Source organism: Erithacus rubecula, assembly GCF_903797595.1.
Source record: "Erithacus rubecula genome assembly, contig: scaffold_655_arrow_ctg1, whole genome shotgun sequence".
Taxonomy (NCBI): domain Eukaryota; kingdom Metazoa; phylum Chordata; class Aves; order Passeriformes; family Muscicapidae; genus Erithacus; species Erithacus rubecula.
Genome location: NW_027635685.1, coordinates 7978 through 14921, shown reverse-complemented (window position 1 = coordinate 14921; position 6944 = coordinate 7978). Strand labels below are relative to the sequence as shown.

The 6944-nt window shown below is 58.1% G+C and overlaps 1 long non-coding RNA gene across 1 annotated transcript; it reads right to left on the bottom strand.

Moving 5' to 3' along the window:
• Positions 1–1967: 1967 nt before the first annotated feature.
• LOC306816532 lies at positions 1968–3302 on the bottom strand. The gene is made up of 3 exons (XR_013777698.1): positions 3233–3302; positions 3068–3154; positions 1968–2550 (listed from the first exon to the last, which is right to left on the bottom strand). It is a non-coding gene; the product is annotated as an uncharacterized lncRNA (long non-coding RNA).
• Positions 3303–6944: the final 3642 nt, after the last annotated feature.

Here is a 6944-nt window from a genome sequence, read left to right as displayed (position 1 = left end):
CTGACTGGCAACGTAGAGGAAAACCAATCTGGGCTGCTGATGAGCGGAAAGACATTGCCACTCGGGTAGAGAAGCTCCCCGTGAAAGTCCGTCATGTGGATGCCCAAGAGTCGGGCTAATGAAGAACACAGGCACAACGAGCTGGTAGATCAGGTAGCTCAGATAGAGGTTTCAAAGATAGACTTAGATTGGGAACACAAGGGAGAAGTGTTCCTAGCTCGATGGGCCCACGATGCCTCAGGTCATCTGGGCAGACACACCACCTATAAGTGGGCACGAGACCAAAGGTTGGATCTAACCATGGACAGCATCTCTCAGGTTATTCAAGACTGTGACACGTGCGCTGCCATCAAACAGGCCAAGCGGGTGAAGCCCCTCTGGTATGGGGAGTGGTGGTCCAAATATAAGTATGGAGAGGCCTGGCAGATTGACTATATCACACTGCCTCAGACCCGCCAGGGCAAACGCTACGTGCTGACCATGGTAGAAGCCACCACCGGATGGTTGGAGACCTACGCTGTGCCCCACGCCACTGCCCGGAACACCATCCTGGGCCTGGAAAAGCAAGTCCTCTGGAGGCATGGTACTCCTGAAAGAACTGAGTCAGACAATGGGACTCATTTCAAAAATAGCCTTATAAACACCTGGGCTAAAGAACATGGCATCGAGTGGGTGTACCATATTCCCTACCATGCACCAGCGGCTGGGAAAGTTGAATGGTGCAATGGTCTGCTTAAAACCACCTTAAAGGCACTTGGTGGGGGGACTTTCAAGAACTGGGAGATCAATCTACCAAAGGCCACATGGTTAGTGAATACCCGAGGTTCCACTAACCAAGCAGGCCCTGCCCAGTCAGAGCCCTTGGGAGCAGCAGATGGAGATAAGGTTCCAGTGGTACACCTGAGAGGCATGTTAGGGAAAACTGTCTGGGTGAACTCTGCTTCCAGCAAAGACAATCCTGTTCGTGGGGTGGTTTTCGCTCAAGGACCAGGTTGCACTTGGTGGGTGATGCAAAAGATGGAGAGACCCGATGCATATCCGAAGGGGACCTTGTTCTGGAGTGAACTATCTATGATACTGTGCCTATAACTACATGTATATAATTTAAAGGTTTCAATATGATGTAGCATGTTGGCATGGAAAAAATTCGGGGTGGATAATGTTGGGTGTTGAGTGTTTTTCTATTACTGTGTCAATTGAAAGAATTTTTCCCATTATCATGCCAATGGAGCTGGCCGGGCTACACCCAGGATATCTGATGACTCCAGACAAAAGGGGTGGGTGGGAACGGCTGCCGGAGGGGCCTCTGAGGCTTCCGGGACGGCACTCAGGTTTCCAGCGAGCTCGGAGGAGGACGCCCGGGATCTTCAGCCACGCGGCCGGAGCACGGGAGAGCCAGACCCTCTGCGATCACCTGCCCTGCATCTGCCCCATTCCAGCCTCCTGCCTCTGCGGACACAGCTGATCACCCAGACACACACGGTGAGCGAGGAGCCGCCGCCCTCGGTGAGGGTGAGCCCGTTCCCGCCCGAGACCAGCGTGGCCGCTGCCGCCCCACCCCCCTCCTTCCTGCCTCTGTTCCCGCCTGCCCTTCAGCAGATCAGAACTGGGACTAAGCACAGAGACAGCGTGCTTGCATCTAAAGGGACTGACACCGAGTTATCTATTTCGTTCTGTTAGCAATTTTAACTGTTATTGTTTTCTGCTTGTACAGTTAGATATATTAGTAAAAGAGCTGTTATTCCCACCCCCCTTATCTCTGCCTCAGAGTCCTTGATTCAAACAATTATAATACTTGGGGGGGGGGAGTGGAACCAAAGTCTCTATTCCAAAGGGAAACTTCTGCCCTTACTGGCAGACACCTGTCCTTTCAAACCAGGACAATGCTCTACTTACACATTCTAAAACTACTGTCCCTGGGATCACGCAGTACTTGATGGGTGCCTCTGTGTTGTCCACGTGCTCTGCTGGCTCCTCTCAGGAAATATGATTGGTTACAGTTCAGTGCTTCCAGGCCCTTCTTTATCTTAATTCTTGCAGTCTTCGTATTCTGTTTTCTGCTTCTTCTTTCCCAGATTAGCACAATTTAAGTTTTAGTAGCCTTGACAATTTCCAGAGTGTTTGATAAGAATATCTAAAAATGATTTGGCCAGAGCACTGGCAGGAGCACACTGTAGTCTAAGACGTTCAAATACATTGCTACAGTGGGCACCCATGGGAGCAGAGAGGGTACACATGAGGGGTGCCCTCGGGAAGGGACCTCCAGTCCCAGCCATGCCCCGAGTGTCCCAGCACATTCCCGTAGATGTCCCCACATTCCCGTGGTCGCCCATGGGTCGCTGGCAGCTCTGCGTAGGCCACCTGGGGATCCTGGAGTGTGGTGGCACAGGGAGACACTGTGAGAGACACTGACTGTGGCATCTGGTCATGGGGACACTCATGGGTGACGTGTCGCTTTGCGTGTGTCCCAGCCCGGTTTGCTTGGTGCTCACGACGTGGGTGTACAGCACCTCCCCCTCCTCTGGGGGGGCCGGGGGCTGTGGGGGGACCCTAAGGGAATAAAGGAGATGTGTGGGAGGGAATGGGAGGTCTTGGGGGTTGGGGTCGAAGGCCAGAGTGTAGTTTCAGCTCCCCCCTCACCTTTCCTGCTGCTTTCTGTGAGCTGCAAAGGAAAGAGGGGAAGGGTAACTGTCGGGTCCCCTGGGCCCTGACCCCTCTCTGGAATCCTCAAACCCCACTGCCTCCTTAATTTCCCCCCGGACCCCTGAGAATCCATGGTGATTCCCAGAACATTTAAACCACCCCAGTACCCAGCACTGCATGAAGCCCCAGAATGTCAAGCCTGGCAGGGAGGCTGAATCTCCTAATTCCCCTGGGATCACTGAAAGAACTCCCAAAATCCCTGCAACACCCTCCAACACCATCCCAAATCCTTCAGAACACTGAGCAACTGTCCTGAGCACTCAGCACTTCTGCAGTCAGGGGCTGTGGGTGCCACCCCATCACCCCCACATTTAAATGGCCCCCCCAGTTTTCCAGGGACCCCATTGTCCCCATTGTCACCCACCCATGTTGTTCCATCGGTGCCAGCCCACAGCTCCACACACGAGCAGGAGCAGGAAGAGGAGGGACCCGCCAAGGCCTGCGGCCACTGCTGGGGACAGAAGGGACACATCAGGGTCAGCTGTCACTGAAGGGCTCCTGCAATCCCAATGACCCCGTGTGACCCCACCTGTGTTCCAGTGATGTCCAGTGGTTCCCTGTGGTGTCACCTCCAGGGCCAGCTCTGGGCTGAGTGCCCGGAACACACGGTGCCCGTCCTGTCCCAGCTGGTTGGTGGCCACGCACTGGTAGGTGCCTGAATGTCCCACATCGACAGCCCCAAGCTCCAGGAGGGGACCCTGGGCCACCTCATGCTCATTGGGCAGCCAGGTGAAGGTGACAGGGGCTGAGCCCACCTGCACCGAGCAGTGCAAGGTCACGGGGTCACCTGGGCCCACCTGGAGTGCCGGGGGACCGGGAGTGATGGTGGCATTGGCCACGGGCACTGCGGGGACACAGACAGGGCTGAGGTCAGCGGGAGGTGCTGGCACCCGCTAGGGATTATGGACCAGATGGGGGGATAAGGGTGAGAGGGGTGGGATGGGGAATCCATGGGTATAGTCACTCCCACCCAGAGGGTCCTGCTCACCAAGGATGGGGACATTTAGGAGGACTCTGTCCCTTACAGGTAGTATCCCCAACGTGCTGCATCTCCAGGATTGGAGCAGTGCCCAGTGTCGTGACCAAGGCTCCCCGGTGCCAGGGGAATGACAGGGAACCTGTCCCCACGGCCACCGTGCAGCTCAGCTCCAGAGTGTCCCCGAGTGCCACCTCTCACCAACGGGAGTGCACCAAAAGTGACCCTCCGAGAGTGGGACCCCTGCCGAGTGACACAGGAGGGACTGGGGACAGTCGAGGAGTGGGAGACACCACGGAGTCATGAGAGAATAAGAGAGGGGGAGGATGAGAGAGGAGTGGGGAGCCACCAGTGAGGAAGAAGGGGGCCCAGAGATGTGAGTGAGACTTGGAAAGGAGTGGAAGGGACCTTAGAGAAGGATGAGAGATTCAGAGAGGGGAAATCAGGAGAGGGTTGAAGGGAAGATTTTGGGGACCCAGACAGGGATGGTGGGACCTATGGACAATGGAGGGACATCACAGAGGGAGAGCTGCAAACAGGAGGGGGCTGAGGGACCCTGGTGAGGGATGCAGGGAACAGGAGAGGCGATGCAGGGACCCAGGGAGAGAGCTGGGAAAGCAGGAGAGCACGCAGAGGGTTGAGCAGGGATGGGAGAACTGTGGGGGCTCCCCGTGCCCATCCCCACACTCACTGCGCACCGTGACGCCGAGCCGGGCGCTGCTCTTCCGCACGGCCCCCCCCTCGGAGCGCACCTCTCAGCTGTAATTCCCTGAGTGGGAGACCCCCACAGCGGGCACCTGGAGCTGTGGGGACCCCTGCGGACCCCCCACCAACTGCCCATCCCGGTAGAAGTGGTACAGGAGGGGGGCTGGGGGTCGCAAGGGGCTGTGGGTGCTGAGGCAGCTGAGATTGAGGGGGGACCCTCCAGCAGCGGCACCGTGAAGAGCTCTGGGAAGGAGATGGGGGTGGGGACTGTGACTCTGAGTCCACTGAAAAGTCGCTGTGGGGGTGTCAGGATATTTGAATTCAAGCAGTGGGTGTGCTCACCATGCACTGTCACTGTCACCGGTGCTGACAGTGACATTCCTGAGGCCACCCACCCCCCGCAGCGGTAGCGGCCGCTGTTGTGTAGCTGCAGGGGGGACAGGGACAGCTCTGTGTCCCTGATGGCACCCTTGAACTCCTTCTCATTCTGATAAAATTGCACCCTGGTGACAGGGTTGTTCTGCTGGGCTCGGCAGCGTAGTGTCACCATGTCCCCCTCCAGCAGTGCCCGTGCTGGCACCTGCAGCACCAGCAGCTCTGTGGGACAGGAGGGTCTCGTCACACTGAGGAGCCCGAGACGCGTCCAGAGTGGGTGCCCATGGCACCAGGGACGTCTGGGTGTAGTATTCACTGCACGGGAGGTTCCCAGGGACACCAGGAGCAGCCCTGTGGCACAGCTGTCCCCAGGGGGCTCCAACCACAGTGGGATGCACTGGGATGTCCCTGTTGCAACAGGAAGGCTGTGAGGCCACCCACACAGTGGAGCCCACCCAGATCTATCATGGAGCCATTCTGAGCATTTGAGATCCCCCCTCACCATCTGACACCATCAGGGGACGGCTGGGCCCGCTGCCAGGTCTGTCACACATGTAGGTGCCACTCTCTGTGACAGTGAAGCTGTCCCTTCTCTCCTGCCGCAAGCACTGCTTGTCCTTGTACCAGGTGGTGGAACCGGCGGTCCCCGAGCCCTGGCACGTCAGTGTCACCCTGTCCCACAGCACCGCCGGCATCCAGGGGGGCTCCACCAGGAGCTGGGTGCTCTGGGCACCTGCGGGTGACAGGGGACACCAGCCTGCCAGGGCACCACAGGGCTGGGGACAGCAGAGCAGGGACATGACATCCCCTGAGGACTCACCAGCGAGGCCGAGGGTCTGTGCTGGAAGGGAGAAGGGACAGGGCTGGGTGGGGGTGGCTCTGCAGGGATAGTGTGACTGAGGGGGGGAGAGTGAGACTGTCCCCAAAATGTCCCCATGGGGACACCCTTCTTTTAGGAATGTGCTCAAGTACAGTCCCCAATATGTCTGAAGAAGCTCCCAGGGGACATTTTTTTGTCACACGTCTGGGTAGAACGGACATCTCGACGACAGGGACAACACAGCCACCCTGTGCCTGTTCAGGTCACTACCTGCCATTCCTACGGCCACATCCTCATGATGCTTCCCCCATTTTCCCTGTCCCCACAACTGCCCCAGCCTTGTGGAGCCCAACCCCACAGTTCTTTCCCCTGTTCCTGTTCCCATATCCCTGCCCCCACATTCCCATCCCATTCCTGTCCCCTTGTCCCTGTTCTGAGTGTCACACAATGACCCTGGTGACACTGAGGGAGCTCCGGCTCTGTCCCCCACTGGCTCTGTTGGCCTTGGGGACCTCAGGTAACCTCTCAGCCCCCCTGTGCACCCTCCCCACTGCTCTCTGCCTCACCAGGGCCCATCCCCAGGGCGTCAGGCCCGTGCCCGGGGCACTCACCCCACAGGAGCAGCGCCACCTTCCCGGCCATCCCGGTGTCCCCGGCCATGGGCACTGGCTGTCACTCGCTGCTGGGGCCACCTGTCCCCTGGGGGGGCGGCTCTTGGGATGAAGGGACAGGAAGCAAGGGCAGGTGTCTTCTCATTGTGTAGGTGGCTCTTGGTGAGGGTAGGGTGTGGACAGGATGGGGGCAGGGTGGGGACATTGTGGGACATGGGGTGATGGTGGGACAGGATGTTGCCAGAATTTGAAGGCTGAGGTGTTGCAGGGAGCCAAGGATGGGTGTCCAGGGCACTGGAGTGCAGGGATGGGGTCCCATGGGAATGGGGGTCACAAGGGTTAGGTGGATTAAAACTCAGTGAAGAAGGTCCCAGAACAACATGGCATCCCAGCTTGGGGGTGCCAGAGCAATGGGGGTCCTGGGGAAATCATGGGCCCCCAGAGAATGGGGGTCCCAAGGCCTGGAACTACCCAGATGGGGGTCCTTGGGAATGGAGATCCTGGAGAATGGCAGTGCTGGGATGGGGGTCCCAGGGAAGGGGGAACATAAAGAATGGAGTCCCCATGGTTGGGTTTCCAGGGGAATGGGGGTGCCAGGGATGGCAGTGTCTGGGCAGGCCAGGGGTCACAGCTCCTTCCCTTAGTGCCTCAGATTTTGTGGTGACCAAGGGCCCAACATTGGGGTGCTAATTTCCTGGGCAGGCATCACATGGGGGTCCTGGGTATCTTCACTTCTGTGCTGTCCCCTGCCATT